Source organism: Chiloscyllium punctatum, chromosome 15 (genome assembly GCF_047496795.1).
Source record: "Chiloscyllium punctatum isolate Juve2018m chromosome 15, sChiPun1.3, whole genome shotgun sequence".
In the NCBI taxonomy this organism is placed as follows: Eukaryota; Metazoa; Chordata; class Chondrichthyes; order Orectolobiformes; family Hemiscylliidae; genus Chiloscyllium; species Chiloscyllium punctatum.
In genome coordinates, this window is record NC_092753.1 from 102117635 (window position 1) to 102136213 (window position 18579).

At 46.7% G+C, this 18579-nt stretch overlaps 1 long non-coding RNA gene across 1 annotated transcript; it reads right to left on the minus strand.

The window, feature by feature from the left end:
• Positions 1-1239: 1239 nt before the first annotated feature.
• LOC140485937 (uncharacterized) lies at positions 1240-18289 on the minus strand. The gene is made up of 3 exons (XR_011962483.1): positions 17742-18289; positions 17428-17640; positions 1240-1680 (listed from the first exon to the last, which is right to left on the minus strand). It is a non-coding gene; the product is annotated as an uncharacterized lncRNA (long non-coding RNA).
• Between the last annotated feature and the right edge of the window lie 290 nt (positions 18290-18579).

Genomic DNA, 18579 nt, shown 5'->3' on the forward strand with positions numbered 1-18579 from the left:
TTGGATCAGAAATTGTCTAGCTGAAAGAAGACTGAGCATGGTGGTTGATGGGAAGTGTTTATCCTGGAACTCAGTTAACTGTTGGTGTACTGCAAGGATCTGTTTTGGGTCCACTGCTTTTTGTCATTTTTATAAATGACCCACTAGATGAAGGCGTAGAGGCATGGGTTAGTAAATTTGCGGATGACATGAAGGTCGGTGGAGTTGTGGATAGTGCAGAAGGATGTTGTAGGTTACAGAGGGACATAGCTAAGCTGCAGAGCTGGGCTGAGAGGTGGAAAGTGGGGTTTAATGTGGAAAAGTGTGATGTTATTCACTTTGGAAGGAGTAACAGGAATGCTGAGTACTGGGCTAATGGTAAGATTCTTGGGAGTGCAGATGAGCAGAGAGATCTTGGAGTCCATGTACATGGATCCCTGAAAGTTGCTACCCAGGTTGATTGGATTGTAAGAAGGCATACAGTGTGTTAGCTTTTATTGGTAGAGGGATTGAGTCTCAGAACCATGAGGTCATGCTGCAGCTGTACAAAACTCTATTGCGGCTACACTCGGAGAATTGCGTACAGTTCTGGTCACCACTTTATAAGAAGGATGTGGAAGCTTTGGAAAGAGTACAGAGGAGATTTACTAGGATGTTGCCTGGTCTGGAAGGAAGGTCTTATGAGGAAAGGCTGAGGGACTTGAGGCTGTTTTCGTTAGAGAGAAGAAGGTTGAGAGATGACTTAATTAAGACATACAAGATAATCAGAGGATTAGATAGGGTGGACAGTGAGAGTCTTTTTCCTCGGATGATGATGGCTAGCACAAGGGACCATAGCTTTAAATTGAGGGGTGATAGGTATAGGACAGATGTCAGAGGCAGTTTCTTTACTCAGAGAGTAGTGGGGTGTGGAACACACTGCCTGCAACAGTAGTAGACTCGCCAAGTTTAGAGGCATTTAAATGGTCATTGGATAAACATATGGATGATAATGGAATAGTGTAGGTTTGATAGGGTTCAGATTGGTTCCACAGGTTGGTGCAACATCGAGGGCCAAAGGGCCTGTACGGAGCTGTAATGTTCTTTCTTCTATGTTCTATGTTCATTTGTTTCCTCAATTTCTCAACTGAGATGAAAAAGGCTTCTACATTTATCTCATCAAATTTCAACATTACTTGGATATATTGAATTGAATTGAATTGAATTGAATTAAATTTATTGTCACATGTACTGAGGCACAGTGAAAAGCTCTGTCTTGTGAGCAATACAGGCAGATCACAGAGTTAAGTAGCAGAGATAGTAAACAATAGGTAAACAGCAGCAAAAACAAAAACACAGGTACAGGCAAATGTTAAGAGTTTGTGAGTCCATTCAGTATTCTAACAACAGGAGGGTAGAAACTGTTATGAAGGCATATGCTGTGTTAGCTTATTTTGGTAGAGGGATTGTTACGAAACCAGCTGGTGCGTATGTTCAGGCTTCTGGTTGTAGAAAAACATTGCCAGAGTAGGATGGATCTTTGAGAATGCTGGCAGCCTTTCCTTGACAGTGGACCTCGAGATGGATTCTATAGATGGGAGGTTGGCCTTTGTGATTGTCCGGGCCGAGTTCACCACTCTCTGTAACCGTCTCCGATCTTGAATGGTACAGTTGCCATACCAGGTGGTGATGCATCCAGACAGAGTGCTCTCGATGGTGCACCTATAAAAGTTGGCAAGGGTATTCACAAAGGTAATCAGATCTGCACCAGGTCTATGGGTACAATGGGTTTGGCTCATCCTCACTATCCTCACATACCAACATTCTACCTTCACCACCATCCCCATCCCGTCCTATCGTCAATTTCTGAAATTCAAACTCTCTTTCTCCCTTTCCACCTCTCTCTCTCTCTTTCCCTTTTATTCTGCTCGGGCCTTCCTCTCCTTTCCTTTTTCTGCTGCTTTTAACTGGAATTCAAACTGTCTTAGATTTTTTACATGTTCAAGCTGCCTCATATACAATTTAATACTGGCCATTTCCAAAGGTTCCAGTGGTGTTTCCAGTAAATTTAAATGCCGAGCTGTAATTAACTCTCCTTTTGTCACAGACATAAAGAATTCTAACCCCATCTTGTCTGGCAATTCCAACAGCTTTGCCTTGCTTACCTTTTGTAAAACCCCCAAAGTCATTTCTTTCCCACCCAGAAAACTCTGAGAGACTGAAAGTGCCATTACTGCACCAAGCACAGTCTCAACCAAATGAATCCAACACCCAGTGCAGAAGACACGAACACCTAACACTCACCGTCTGAGAGTCCAGCAGCCCTAAATGCAAACTGGAATGATGGAATCAATCCTGACTAGAGCCCCCAGGGTGTTATGGACCAGGCCAGACCCCCTGTTCATTGGGGAAACTGAGCAAAGGCTACGACAACGGATGAATGGGCACCGCACAACAATCACCAGACAGGAGGGTTCCCTCCCAGTTGGGGAACACTTCAGTGGTTCAGGACATTCGACCTTGGACCTTCGGGTGACCATCCTCCAAGGCGGACTTCAGGACAGGCAGCAGCAAAACGTGGCTGAGCAGAGGCTGATAGCTAAGCTTGTAACCCATAGGGAGGGCCTCAACCAGGGCCTTGGGTTCATGTCACATTACAGGTGACCACCATTGCACTACACACACACAGATACTCCTACACACACACACACTCACACACACACACAGGCACTCCTATACACACAGACATAAGGACACACATACACACAGATGCTGCAAGTTGGTGAAGCATTGACTGGTGAGGATTACTGCGGAGCAGTGTGAGGTATTACACTTGGATGGGAAGAGTATTGAAAGTCAATATAAAATACGTGGTGCAGTTATAAAGAGGGTGCAGGGACAAAGCATCCTGGGGGTGTATCTGAGCACAGATGATTGAAGACGTCAGGCCAAGTTGGAGAACAGTAAGTCGAGCAGATTAGCTTCAATATCTGAGTTATCTGAAAAATAGCGTGTAGGAAGGAGCCTTCCTGCTCCCTTTCTGGGAGATGATAGAGACAATGTGTAGTGTGTCCACCCTCCTGCCCACCGAGATTGGAGATTCCATTTGTACTGGCTCAACACAATAGGGAGATGGCACCGGGACCATGGGTTCTCAGATGTGCCAGGTAGAAATGGGACTAATGGTGGGTTTAAAGTGAGAATTGCCCTTCACTGAACATTGCTCCTTAATGAGTTGGTGCAAGGGTCCTCTCCACTTGGTGGAGGGAGTTGGGTGAGGGAACCGATGTTGGGCACCCCATAACCCAGCCTGGCCCTTTCTGTCCTGTAACAGGCTGTTTCTGCTGGAAAGAGAGAAAAGGAGGGAGTGTGTATTGGTGGGAGTGGGAGGCCCTGCTGTTAGTGCTGGTGAAGTGGTGAGGTGCCTAGAGTAAGTTGTTGCACAGTGTTGAATTCATGCAATGTCATTAGTGCCCATGTATAGTGGAGACAAGGGGGGGAGAGTGTGTGTGTGATGGACGGGGAGTGCTGCATACAGCAGTGAGAGTGGTGGAGCATCAGTCTTGTTCAGGGGAAGGTAATATAACAGATATGCAGTGAGGGTGTGGAGAAAATACAGTGATGCTGATCCTGGCAGAGCGGGGAAGGTTATTGTTCCTTGTCCTGTATTGCTGGACATTCCATCAGACCGCAGATACTGCACGGAGCTGGGTGGTGAGCCCAGACCATGCTTGGTCAGTTTGGTGATGTGGCCTCCTCTGGGAAGAGAATAGTCCCCCTCTGTACTTGCCCATTCACCAGGACCTCCGTGCCTCTTTCGATAAATCATGGTGAAATATCCTTTTATCTGCCATGCTCAGAGTAAACCATGCAGGGCTGCTTCACAATGAGAAAACTCAACCATGTGCCCATTGGCCTTTTTAAGGTGACACGAGTGGCAGAGATCATGGAATATCCTGGGCATCCAGCAGGGGCATCCATGGTGGGTGGGAGAATTGGGCTGGCATTGACTAAGAGCCAGGATGGGTGGGGTAGGTAGCTAATGAGGCAAGTTGGATGAGAGAGTACCAGAAAACTAGCTTGGCCTCGTGCAGACTAATCCTCTGTCACACGAAATGAAAATGACACCGAGACAAAGTATTGTTCGATTCAGTCCAATGAGTCAAAGATTGTGCTGATCCCACTCCCAGTACAAAGGTGCATAAGCAATAATCATCCAAAACTTTCCATAATCTGAACTCACACCAAAATCTCATTCACTCATCATTCCTGGAAACACTTGCCTGTGTTGTGAGATCCTATCGAAATGTCCTTATTTCAGCATTCTGAAACCCATGGACACATCATTCCCTGACATTCCCCCTTTTTGTCTGTTTTCTAAACCCCTCCCACTTGTTGGTATTTAAACTGATTCCCCCAACATCTCTCCCTGGCAATGATTTTCAATCCACAGCACCCCTTTTCATGGCACAAGGCAGACATGGAGCTGGAGATGGATGGGAGCCACAGATCCTTTCACTTCCTAGACGGGCTGCAAGTTTCCCCAAGCTGGGCAGCAATCTGACACTGCGTTACCGAGCAACGCACTGGCACACACATCTCTCTATGCTTGGAGGATAACTGCTCTAGATTTCCAGTTCAATTCACTGGTGTTCACTGCATAGCTTCCCATTCTGGACAGATATCTCGTCCAGGTTTTAGGTCAATGTAACTGTTGTCGTCACACCTCCCCGTCCTCGACAGGTGACTAGTCCCAGTTTGAGATTGCTGCATTAGCCTGGTTCATCCAACTCCCCATGCTGGACAAATATCTCGTCTGGTTTTACAGATCAATACACTGGTGAGGCCTGCGCAATGTTCCACAGATTGCTGGTTGTATTGAACAGTACACTAACCTGGCCGACACAGTGCTCCCATGTAGAACACGTATCTCTTCTGGGTTTATCTTGTCTGGGCTCGTCCTGTGAAGTTGATGGTGAATGTGGTATAACTTAAAAATGTGCTGCTGGAAAAGCGCAGCAGGTCAGGCAGCATCAAAGGAACAGGAGAATCAACGTTTTGGGCATAAGCCCTTCTTCAGGAATGTGGTATAACTAACCATTTCAGCTGATCTGGCAATGCCTTGATTTTAAGTTCTTATTTTTGTGATTGGACCCTCCATCTCACCCCATTAATATTGGGTGTGTCCATGCACAGTATATCATATTGGGGAATATCCAATATCCTGACAGCAGCCACAGCCTCTTCATTCAGAACAGTCAGCCATTTCCATTGGCTGAGGACCTCCACGAAGAAAGAAATTATGGCAACTTGAATAAAGACCAACCCCTTGATATACGATTCGAAACACCCTTGCCCTCACCAGCATGTCAAAATATCCTGTTTGTATCGAGGATGCTGGAGACACTGGGAATATCAGGGAGTAGACCATCAGGGAGATGGAGCAGCATTTCTGATGTCTGAACAGTTCAAGTGAACACAACAGCACACATTGCACCACGACGTCATACAGTCATAGAGATGTACAGCATGGAAACAGACCCTTCGGTCCAACCCGTCCATGCCGACCAGATATCCCAACCCAATCTAGTCCCACCTGTCAGCACTCGACCCACATCCCTCCAAACCCTTCCTATTCATATACCCAACCAAATGCCTCTTAAATGTTGCAATTGTACCAGCCTCCACCACTTCCTCTGGCAGCTCATTCCATACACGTACCACCCTCTGGGTGAAAAAGTTGCCCCTTAGGTCCCTTTTATATCTTTTCCCTCTCACCTTAAACCTATGTCCTCTATATCTGGACTCCCCGATGCCAGGGAACAGACTTTGCCTATTTATCCTATCCATGCCCCTCATAATTTTGTGAACTTCTATAAGGTCACCCCTCAGCCTCCGACGCTCTAGGGAAAACAGCGGAGCAACTTTTTCAATAGACAATAGACAATAGGTGCAGGAGTAGGCCATTCTGCCCTTCAAGCCTGCACCACCATTCAATATGATCATGGCTGATCATCCTTAATCAGTATCCTGTTCCTGCCTTATCTCCATAACCCTTGATTCCACTATCCTTGAGAGGTCTGACCAACTCTTTCTTAAATGAATCCAGAGACTGGGCCTCCACTGCCCTCTGGGGCAGAGCATTCCACACAGCCACCACTTTCTGGGTGAAGAAGTTTCTCCTCATCTCTGTCCTAAATGGTCTACCCCATATTTTTAAGCTGTGTCCTCTGGTTCGGCACTCACCCACCAGCGGAAACGTTTCCTGCCTCCAGAGTGTCCAATCCTTTAATAATCTTATATGTCTCAATCAGACCCCCCTCTCAGTCTTCTAAACTCGAGGGTATACAAGCCCAGTCTCTCCAATCTTTCAACATAAGATAGTCCCGCCATTTCAGGAATTGACCTCGTGAACCTACACTGCACTACCTCAAACTTTTCGTCAGTATTCACTCAGGAACAGGACATTGTTACCGATGTGAACACTGAGTCACAATTAATTAGAATGGATGGCTTTGAGGTATGTAGGGAAGAGGTCCGGGAATACTGGAAAGGGTGAAAATAGAGAAGTCCCTTGGGCCTGATGGCATTTATCCTCGGATTCTCTGGGAAGCAAGGGAGGAGATTGCAGAACCATTGGCCTTGATTTTTATGTCCTCATTGTCTACAGGAATAGTGCCAGAAGACTGGAGGATAGCAAATGTGGTTCCCTTGTTCAAGAAGGGGAGTAGGGATAATCCTAGTAACTATAGGCCAGTGAGTCTCACTTCTGTTGTGGGCAAAGTCTTAGAGAGAATTGTAAGGGATAGGATTTATGAACATCTGGATAGGAATAATGTGATCAAGGATAGTCAGCATGGTTTTGTGAAGGGCAGGTCATGCCTCACAAACCTTATTGAATTCTTTGGGAAGGTGACCAAGGAGGTGGATGAGGGTAAAGTGGTAGATGTGGTGTATATGGATTTTAGTAAGGTGTTTGATAAGGTTCCCCATGGTAGGCTACTGCAAAAAATATGAAGGTATGGCATTGAGGGTGAGTTGGAGGTTTGGATTAGGAATTGGCTGGCTGGAAGAAGACAGAGGGTAGTAGTTGATGGTAAAGGTTCATCTTGGAGTGCAGTTACTAGCGGTGTTCCGCAAGGATCTGTTTTGGGACTGTTGCTATTTGTCATTTTTATAAATGACCTGGAGGAGGGGCTAGAAGGTTGGGTGAGCAAGGTTGTGGATGATACAAAAGTCGGTGGAGTTGTTGACAGTGAGGAAGGATGTGTCAGGTTATAGCGGGATATAGATAAGCTGCAGAGCTGGGCAGAAAGGTGGCAAATGGAGTTCAATGTGGGTAAGTGTGAGGTGATTCATTTTGGTATGAGTAACAAAAAGATGGGGTACTGGGCTAATGGTCGGTTACTTGGTAATGTGGATGAGCAGAGGGATCTTGGTGTCCATGTACACAGATCTCTGAAGTGCCACCCAGGTAAATAGTGCTGTGAAGAAGGCATATGGCATACTGGCTTTTATTGGTAGAGGAATTGAGTTCCGGAGTCCTGAGGTCATGTTGCAGTTGTATAAGACTCTGGAGCGGCCACATCTGGAATATTGTGTGCAGTTTTGGTCTCCATACTATAGGAAGGATGTGGAGGCACTGGAACGGGTGCAGAGGAGGTTTACCAGGATGTTGCCTGGTATGGGAGGAAGATCGTATGAGGAAAGGCTGAGGCACTTGAGGCTGTTTTCATTGGAGAAAAGAAGGTTTAGGGGTGACTTGATAGAGGTGTACAAGATGATTAGGGGTTGAGATAGGGCTAACCATGAGAACCTTTTTCCACGTATGGAGTCAGCTATTACGAGGGGACACAGCTTTAAATTAAGGGGTGGTAGGTATAGGACAGATGTTAGGGGTAGATTCTTTACTCAGCGAGTCGTGAGTTCATGGAATGCCCTGCCAGTAGCAGTGGTGGACTCTCCCTCTTTTTGGGTATTTAAACGGGCATTGGATAGGCATATGGAGGATAGTGGGCTAGTGTAGGTTAGGTGGGCTTGGATCGGCACTACATCGAGGGCCAAAGGGCCTGTACTGCACTGTATTTTTCTATGTTCTATGTTCTAATAGCCAGAATGTCTTTCCTCAAATTTGGAGATCAGAACTGCAGACAATATCCCAGCTGTGGTCTCACCAGGGCCCTGTACAGCTGCTTCTATACTCAATCCCTCTTGTTATGAAGGTCAGCATGCTATTAGCTTTCTTCACTACCTGCTGTACCTGCATGCTTACCTTCATTGACTGGTGTACAAGAACACCCAGATCTCTCTGTACTGCCCCTTTACCTAACTTGACTCCATTGAGGTAGTAATCTGCCTTCCTGTTCTTGCCTCCAAAGTGGATAACCACACATTTATCCACATTAAACTGCATCTGCCATGCATCCGTCCACTCACCTAACCTGTCCAGGTCACCCTGTAATCTCCTAACATCCTCCTCACATTTCACCCTGCCACCCAGCTTTTTATCATCAGCAAATTTGCTAAAGTTACTATTAATACCATCTTCTTTATCATTAATATATTGTAAAAAGCTGTGGTCACAGCACTGATCCCTACGGTACTCCAACACACAGAATCCAACTAGACACCCTGCCTATTAGACACCTGGCCTATTACCTGCCCTTGACCACTTCATTTCCAACTGCCGCTGCGACATTAACCGCCTCAACCTGTCGACCCCCCTCCCCCACTCCAACCTCTCACCCTCACAACACGCAGCCCTCCAATCCCTCTGCTCCAATCCCAATCTCACCATCAAACCAGTGGATAAAGGGGGCGCAGTGGTAGTCTGGCGCACTGACCTCTACACCGCTGAAGCCAAACGCCAACTCGAGGACACCTCTTCCTACTGCCCCCTTGACCATGACCCCACCCCTCATCACCAAACCATCATCTCCCAGACCATACAGAACCTCATCACCTCAGGAGATCTCCCACCCACAGCTTCCAACCTCATAGTCCGGGAACCCCGCACTGCCCGGTTCTACCTCCTTCCCAAGATCCACAAGCCTGACCACCCTGGCCGACCCATTGTCTCAGCATGCTCCTGCCCCACTGAACTCATCTCTACCTACCTTGACACTGTCCTATTCCCCCCAGTCCAGGAACTCCCGACATACGTTCGAGACACCACCCACGCCCTCCACCTCCTCCAAGACTTCCGTTTACCCGGCCCCCAACGCCTCATCTTCACCATGGATATCCAATCCCTCTACACCTCCATCCGCCATGACCAGGGTCTCCAAGCCCTCCTTTTTTTCCTCTCCCGACGTCCCCAACAGTACCCTTCCACCAACACTCTCATTCGTTTGTCCGAACTGGTCCTCACCCTTAACAATTTCTCCTTTGAATCCTCCCAAATCCTCCAGACCAAAGGGGTAGCCATGGGCACACCTATGGGCCCCAGCTATGCCTGTCTCTTTGTTGGCTACGTAGAGCAGTTGATCTTCCGTAATTACACCGGCACCACTCCCCACCTCTTCCTCCGCTACATTGATGACTGCATTGGCGCCACCTCGTGCTCCCGCGAGGAGTTTGAGCAATTCATCAACTTCACCAACACATTCCACCCTGACCTTAAATTTACCTGGACCATCTCTGACAACTCCCTCCCTTTCCTGGACCTCTCCATCTCCATTAATGATGACCGACTTGACACTGACATTTTTTACAAACACACCAACTCCCACAGCTACCTGGATTACAGCTCTTCCCACCCTATCTCTTGCAAAAATGCCATCCCGTATTCCCAATTCCTCCCCCTCCGCCGTATCTGCTCCCAGGAGGACCAGTTCCACCACAGAACACACCAGATGGCCTCCTTCTTTAGAGACCACAATTTCCCTTCCCACGTGGTTAAAGATGCCCTCCAACGCATCTCATCCACATCCCGCACCTCCGCCCTCAAACCCCACCCCTCCAACCGTAACAAGGACAGAACGCCCCTGGTGCTCACCTTCCACCCTACCAACCTTCGCATAAACCAAATCATCCACCGACATCTCCGCCACCTCCAAACAGACCCCACCACTAGGGATATATTTCCCTCCCCACTCCTTTCCGCCTTCCGCAAAGACCGTTCCCTCCGTGACTACCTGGTCAGGTCCACGCCCCCAAACAACCCACCCTCCCATCCTGGCACTTTCCCCTGCCACTGCAGGAACTGTAAAACCTGTGCCCACACCTCCTCCCTCACCTCTATCCAAGGCCCTAAAGGAGCCTTCCACATCCATCAAAGTTTTACTTGCACATCCACTAATATCATTTATTGTATCCATTGCTCCCGATGCGGTCTCCTCTACATTGGGGAGACTGGTCGCCTCCGAGCAGAGCGCTTTAGGGAACATCTCCGGGGCACCCACACCAATCAACCACACCGCCCCTTGGCCCAACAATTCAACTCCCCCTCCCACTCTGCTGAGGACATGGAGGTCCTGGGATCTCCTTCACCGCCGCTCCCTCACCACCAGACGCCTGGAGGAAGAACGCCTCATCTTCCGCCTCAGAACACTTCAACCCCAGGGCATCAATGTGGACTTCAACAGTTTCCTCATTTCCCCTTCCCCCACCTCACCCTAGTTCCAAACTTCCAGCTCAGCACTGTCCCCATGACTTGTCTGGACTTATCCTACCTGCCTATCTCCTTTTCGACCTATCCACTCCACCCTCTCCTCCCTGACCTATCACCTTCATTCCCTCCCCCACTCACCCATTGTACTCTATGCTACTTTCTCCCCACCCCCACCCTCCTCTAGCTTATCTCTCCACACTTCAGGCTCACTGCCTTTATTCCTGATGAAGGGCTTTTTCCCAAAGTGTCGATTTCGAAGCTCCTTGGATGCTGCCTGAACTGCTGTGCTCTTCCAGCACCACTAATTCAGAATCTGATTTCCAGCATCTGCAATCATTGTTTTTACCTCTGTTTCCTGTCAGCCAACCAATTTTCAATCTAAGTCAGTACTTTGCCCCCAATACCATGTGCCCTAATGTTGTTCACTAACCTCCTATGTGGGACTTTATCAAAAGCTTTCTGAAAGTCCAGGTACACTACATCCACTGGATCTCCCTCGTCCATCTTCAGAGTTACATCTTCAAAAAATTCCAGAAGATTAGTCAAGCATGATTTCCCCTTCATAAATCCATGCTGACTCTGACCTATCCTGTTACTACTATCGTGTGCCGTAATTTCATCCTTTATAATAGACTCCAGCATCTTTCCCACCACTGAGCTCAGACTAACTGATCTATAATTTCCTGCTTTTTCTCTCCTTCCTTTCTTAAAAAGTGGTACAACATTAGCCACCCTCCAATCCACAGGAACTGATCCTGAATCTATCGAACTCTGGAAAATAATCACCAATGCATCCATGATTTCTAGAGCCACCTCCTTCAGTACCCTGTGATATAGACCATCAGATCCTGGGGACTTATCAGCCTTCAGACCTAACAGTCTCTCCAACACCAAATCCTGGCAAATATAAATTCCCTTAAGTTCAGGTCCTTCAGCCACTGATACCTCAGGGAGATTACTTGTATCTTCCCCAGTGAACACAGATCTGAAGTACCAATTCAATTCTTCTGCCATTTCTTTGTTCCCCGTAATATATTCCCTTGTTTTAGTCTTCACCATTTTTTTGCATTTCACATACCTAAAAAAGCTTTTACTATCCTCCTTTATATTTTTGTTCAGTTTACCTTCGTACCTCATCTTTTCTCTATGTATTTCCTTCTTAGTAATCCTCTGTTGTTCTTTAAAAACTTCCCAGTCCTCCATTTTCCCACTTATCTTTGCTATGTTATACTTTTTATCTTTTGACTTTATATGTTTCTTAACTTCCCTCAGCAGTCATGGGCGCCCATGCCTCCTCCTGGGATCTTTCTTCCTTACTTCCTTTTTGATAGAGATGGAGATAAGCTGCAGAGCTGGGCAGAAAGGTGGCAAATGGAGTTCAATGTAGGTAAGTGTGAGGTGATTCACTTTGGTATGAGTAACAAAAAGATGGTGTACTGGGCTAACGGTCGGATACTTGGTAATGTGGATGAGCAGAGGGATCTTGGTGTCCGTGTACACAGATCTCTGAAAGTTGCCACCCAGGTAAATAGTGCTGTGAAGAAGGCATATGGCGTACTGGCTTTTATTGGTAGAGGAATTGAGTTCTGGAGTCCTGAGGTCATGTTGCAGTTGTATAAGACTCTGGTGCGGCCGCATCTGGAGTATTGTGTGCAGTTTTGGTCGCCATACTATAGGAAGGATGTGGAGGCATACTATAGGAAGGATGTGGAGGCACTGGAACGGGTTCAGAGGAGGTTTACCAGGATGTTGCCTGGTATGGTAGGAAGATCGTATGAGGAAAGGCTGAGGCACTTGGGGCTGTTTTCATTGGAGAAAAGAAGGTTTAGGGGTGATTTGATAGAGGTGTACAAGATGATTAGGGGTTTAGATAGGGTTGACAGTGAGAACCTTTTTCCACGTATAGAGTCAGCTATTACGAGGGGGCATAGCTTTAAATTAAGGGGAGGTAGATATAGGACAGATGTTAGGGGTAGATTCTTTACTCAGCGAGTCGTGAGTTCATGGAATGCCCTGCCAGTAGCAGTGGTGGACTCTCCCTCTTTATGGGTATTTAAACGGGCATTGGATAGGCATATGGAGGATAGTGGGTTAGTGTAGGTTAGGTGGGCTTGGATCGGCACAACATTGAGGGCCAAAGGGCCTGTACTGCGCTGTATTTTTCTATGAACTGATCCTGCATCTTCTGCATTATACACAGAAATACCTGCCATTCTTCCTCCTCTGTCATCCCTGTTAAGGTATTGCACCATTGAACTTTGGCCAGCTCCTCCCTCATAGCTCCATAGTTCCCTTTATTCAACAGAAATATTGTCACTTCCGATTGTACCCTCTCCCTCTCAAATTGCAGATTGAAGGTTATTGTATTACGCAGAGGGTGGTATGTGTATGGAATAAGCTGCCAGAGGTGGAGGTTGGTACAATTGCAACATTAAAGAGGCATTTGGATGGGTATATGAATAGGAAGGGTTTGGAGAGATATGGGCCGGGTGCTGGCAGGTGGGACTAGATCAGTTTGGGATATCTGGTCGGCATGGACGGGTTGGACCGAAGGGTCAGTTTCCATGCTATACATCTCTATGACGCTATGACTATGAGCCTGTTCAGCCTCTCCCTATAGCTCAAATCCTCCAACCCTGGCAACATCCTTGTAAATCTTTTCTGAATCCTTTCAAGTTTCAAAACATATTTCCGATAGGAAGGAGACTAGAATTGCACGCAATATTCCAACAGTGGCCTAACCAATGTCCTGTACAGCCGCAACATGACCTCCCAACTCCTGTACTCAATACTCTGACCAATAAAGGAAAGCATATGAAAGCCTTCTTCACTATGGAGAAAGTGAGGACTGCAGATGCTGGAGACCAGAGTTGAAAAATGTGTTGCTGGAAAAGCGCAGCAGGTCAGGCAGCATCCAAGGAGCAGGAGAATCGACGTTTCTGGCATAAGCCATTCTTCAGGAATGAGGTTGGTGTGCTAAACAGGCTGAGATAAAGGGTGTGGGGGGGGGGGGGGGGGGGGGGGGTAATTTGGGGGAGGGGCGCTGGGAATATAATAGGTGGAAGGAGGTGAGGGTGAGGGTGATAGGCCGGAGAGGGGATGGGGGCGGAGAGGTCCGGAAGAAGATTGCAGGTCAAGAGGGCAGTGCTGAGTCCAAGGGTTGAGACTGAGATAAGGTGGGGGGAGGGGAAATGAGGAAGCTGGAGAAATCTACATTCATCCCTCGTGGTTGGAGGGTTCCTAGGCGGAAGATGAGGTTCTCTTCCTCCAGCCGTCATGTTGCTATGGTCTGGCAATGGAGGAGTCCAAGGACCTGCATGTCCTTGGTGGAGTGGGAGGGGGAGTTAAAGTGTTCAGCCACAGGGCGGTTGGGTTGGTTGGTCCGGGTGTCCCAGAGGTGTTCTCTGAAACGTTCCACAAGTAGGCGGCCTGTCTCCCCAATATAGAGGAGGCCACATCGGGTGCAGCGGATGCAGTAAATGATGTGTGTGGAGGTGCAGGTGAATTTGCGACGGATATGGAAGGATCCATTGGGGCCTTGGAAGGAAGTGAGGGGGGAGGTGTGGACACATGTCTTGCATTTCTTGCAGTTGCAGGGGAAGGTGCCGGGAGTGGAGGTGGGGTTGGTGGGGGGTGTGGACCTGACGAGGGAGTCGCGGAGGGAGTGGTCTCTCCGGAACGTTGATAGGGGAGGGGAGGGAAATATATCCCTGGTGGTGGGGTCTGTTTGGAGGTGGTGGAAATGACGACGGATGATACACTGTATATGGAGGTTGGTGGGGTGGTAGGTGACCACCTGTGGGGTTCCGTCCTGGTGACGATTGGAGGGGCGGTTGGAGGGACGGGGTTCAAGGGCGAAGGAGCAGGAAGTGGAGGAGATGCGGTGGAGAGGGAAATTGCGGTCTTTGAAGAAAGAGGCCATCTGGGTTGTTCGATATTGGAATTGGTCCTCCTGGGAGCAGATGCGGCGGAGACGAAGGAATTGGGAATATGGGATGGCAATTTTACAGGGGGCAGGGTGGGAGGAGGTATAATCTAGAAAGCTGTGTGAGTCGGTCAGTTTGTAGTAAATGTCTGTTTTGAGTCGGTCGCCCGAGATAAAAATGGAGAGGTTTCGGAAGGGGAGGGAGGAGTCTGAGACAGTCCAGGTAAATTTGGGGTCAGGGTGGAAGGTGTTAGTAAAGTGGATGAACTGTTCATCTGGGATATTCCCTGGAATATCCTCCCTCAGCACAGCTGTATTGCTATCCCTTATCAAAAACACCACTCCCCCTCCTCTCTTCCCTCCCTTTCTATCCTTCCTGCAGCATTTGTATCCTGGAACATTAAGCTGCCAGTCCTGCCCATCCCTGAGCCATGTTTTTGTAATTGCTATGATATCCCAGTCCCATGTTCCTAACCATGCCCTGAGTTCATCTGCCTTCCTTGTTAGGCCCCTTGCATTAAAATAAATGCAGTTTAATTTATTAGTCCTACCTTATCCCTGCCTGCCCTGACTGTTTGACTCACTTCTGTTCTCAGTTGTACCCGTCTCAGATTGATCTCTTTCCTCACTATCTCCCTGGGTCCCCCCCCCCCACCCCCACCTTACTAGTTAAATCCTCCCGAGTTGCTCTAGCAAATCTCCCTGCCAGTATATTAGTCCCCTTCCAATTTAGGTGCAATCCGTCCTTCTTGTACAGTCACTTCTACCCCAAATGAGATTCCAATGATCCAAAAATGTGAATCCTTCTCCCATATTCCAGCTCCTCAGCCATGCATTCATCTGCTCTATCCTCCTATTCCTGCCCTCACTAGCTCGTAGCATGGGGAGTAATCCAGATATCACTACCCTTGAGGACCTCCTTTTTAAATTTCTGCCTAACTCTGTAATCTCCCTTCAGAATCTCAACCTTTTCCCTTCCAATGTCATTGGTTCCCATGTGGACGATGACCTCTTGCTGGCCCCTCTCCCCCATGAGAACATTCTGCACCCTCTCTGAGACATCCTTGATCCTCGCACCAGGAAACAACACACCATTCTGCCTTTTCTCTGCTGGCCACAGAAACGTCTGTCTGTACCTCGGACTACAGAATTCCCTAACACAATTGATCTCTTGGAAGCCGACGCACCCCTCGTTGCATTACAGCCAGTCTCAATACCAGAAACTTGGCTGTTTGTGATATGTTCCCCTGAGAATCCATCACCCCCTACATTTTCCAAAACAGCATACCTGTTTGAAATGGGTATATCTACAAAAGCCTCCTGCACCAGCTGCCTACCTCTCTTACCCTTCCTGGAGTTAACCCATCTATGTGACTGTATCTGAGACTTTCCCCCCTTCCTAAAGCTGCCATCCATCACATACTGTTGCTGCTGCAAATTCCTCATCGCTTCTATTAGTCTCTCCACCCCATCCATTCGCTCTGATAAGATTCGCTTCCAATAGCATTTATGGCAGATATAATCTGCAATAACCCTTAAACTCTCTTTAAACTCCCACATCTGACAAGAAGTACATATCACTGCAAAGGTAATTTTTGCTCCTTCACAATCTACAGACCCAGAAAATAACACCGTCTTATTCCTCTACAAACACTGCACCAGGTTAAATTAATAATATGGCTTATATTTTAAGTTTAATCAATAGACTTATCTCCAAAAACTTATAATCAAGAAATAACCCACTGTACCCACTACTGCAGCCTTTCTCTTGGACAGAATTAAAACGACAATTAACTTATCTGATTCTGTGTTGTGAACTTCACCCAAACAGGTTCCTCCAAGATCAGTTGTGAAATTCACTGTTTGTTAATTTTCCCAGATGCACTCCGATGTCCAGCGATACATGAATTCAAAACCAGCAAAGGCAGTAACTGTGCAGGTCGTCTCTCTCTCGCTCTATCTCCTGCACTGACCTCACCATGTGCTTCCTTTGCCTGTTCTTGGTCTGTTCCTCCTTTGTCATGTAACCTCTTTCTGCTTATGTGCCTTTTATTCTTCCTGAACAATTCACAGATTCACAGGTACCAACTTATATTGTCCATTGCTTATCCATTTACAGTTTCTCTTCAGAACTTTATGATTGTCATTTAAGCTCCAATTATTTCAAAATATCTCTGAATACAGTGACACATTTGATAATCTCAATGGATCTTCAGTCAAAATGGTCATTTTGAAGATATGGTCTCTCCAGGGGGGCTCCTTGGTTCAAAATCGGTCAAAAGAATCACTAGGAGTGCAATCTGTTTAAAACAAGGTTACCAGTTTAAAAAATTAAGGCAGCCGGGCACAGATTTGTCTAGCAACACGGAGATTAAAAACTTCTGTGTTCCGTGGAGAAATGGCGCAACTACATTAAAAAATTACATATTATTTATATATTTTTAAGAGACAGTGCACCCTTAATCACAAGAAAAGATCAATCAAATGTAATGTGGTAACATGATTGACAACAGGCTAATCCAATGATATTCCCTGGGAAAGGGGTCTTAATTATGTAAATCGTCATGTCATGGTCGCAGTTCAAGGTTAGTTCAAATGGTCAATTAATGTGTCAGTGTTCATTTTAAGAAAATTCCATTATTTGCCCTATCTCGAAATAGAACCAACTCAGTAAAGTATTAGTTCAAATTCAGTGTCAAAGAAAATTCTAAAGCCATTTTGTTATGTTATTTTAAATTGAAAAGCCATTTTAATAAAAATAAAAATTGACTTGTTGCTTCTGATAACAACTTAAATTCAAATTTTAGATTCTCAACTTTGCCTCCAGTCTCATGTGTATTTATTTTTGTTTTCCTTCCTCACAGTTAACATAGTGACGATCTACATCCTGCTTTATAAAGATTGTGGATTGTCTCCATGTGTCAGACGTTACCTGGGGGCCATGGCAGCGGCAGATCTCCTGGTCATTATCCTCGATCTGATACTGAGACACATTCCCATTATGTACCAGGAAGAGTTTTATTTCCTGATTTGGGTCCACATTTGTAATATCCACGCCGTCCTGCTTTATGCAGCCACTGACTGCTCTGTCTGGTTCACTGTCACTTTCACCTTTGATCGATTTGTGGCCATTTGTTGCCAGAAGCTGAAAAGTAAATATTGCAGTGAGAAAACGGCGGCTGTGGTTCTGGGAACAGTGACTGTGCTGAGCTGTTTAAAGAACATTTTCTGGTATTTTATGCTCACAGGTCAGTATTTGTTGGAGAACACTCCCTGGTTTTGTAATTTCGCATATGGTGTTCTTGACTCTCCTGTCTGGGTCGCAATCGAGTTCCTCCATTACATTCTAAACCCGGCTCTTCCATTTCTGCTGATTCTGCTGCTCAATGCTTTCACCGTCAGACACATTTTAGTGACCAGCAGAGCCCGCAGGAGACTCCGGGCTCACACCAATGGGAATGTTCAGTGTGACACAGAAATGCAAAATCGAAAAAAATCCATCGTTTTACTGTTTATGATCTCATCCAATTTCATCCTGTTATGGTCAACGCTAACGGTGTTTACTCTATGGTACCGGATAGACTGGATTGTGTATTCCCCTGTATATCTACATCTCTTTGTGCAGGAATTGGGCTTCATGCTGCAGCTCCTCAGTTGCTGCACAAACACCGTGATTTATGCCGTGACCCAGACTAAGTTCAGGCAGCAGCTGAAGAATGTGCTGAAATATCCCTTCACCCAAATTCATCAGTCAATCAAATTCAATCATTAATCAATACATCCAAAATTTTCACATTTCAGTTCAATGTTTCAGCAATGAAGCAGCCTGTCGCTGTGGTAACAGACTGAGGGTTGTGCTGGTTTTAACTCAGGGGCCAGTAAGAAAAGGCACCATTCCAACGACGGAATCTATAACTTCAATTTGTAAAAAAAAAGTTCATTAAAAAGTGTCAAGGAGCAGAGCAATACATAGTTTTGTTTATTATTGTGTCAATGAGGCTGAGCTGGACAGAGACAGATTCAGCCCAAAGTCCGGGTCCTCAGGGCTTTCGATGATGTAGCCATTTCGGAGACATGGATAGAG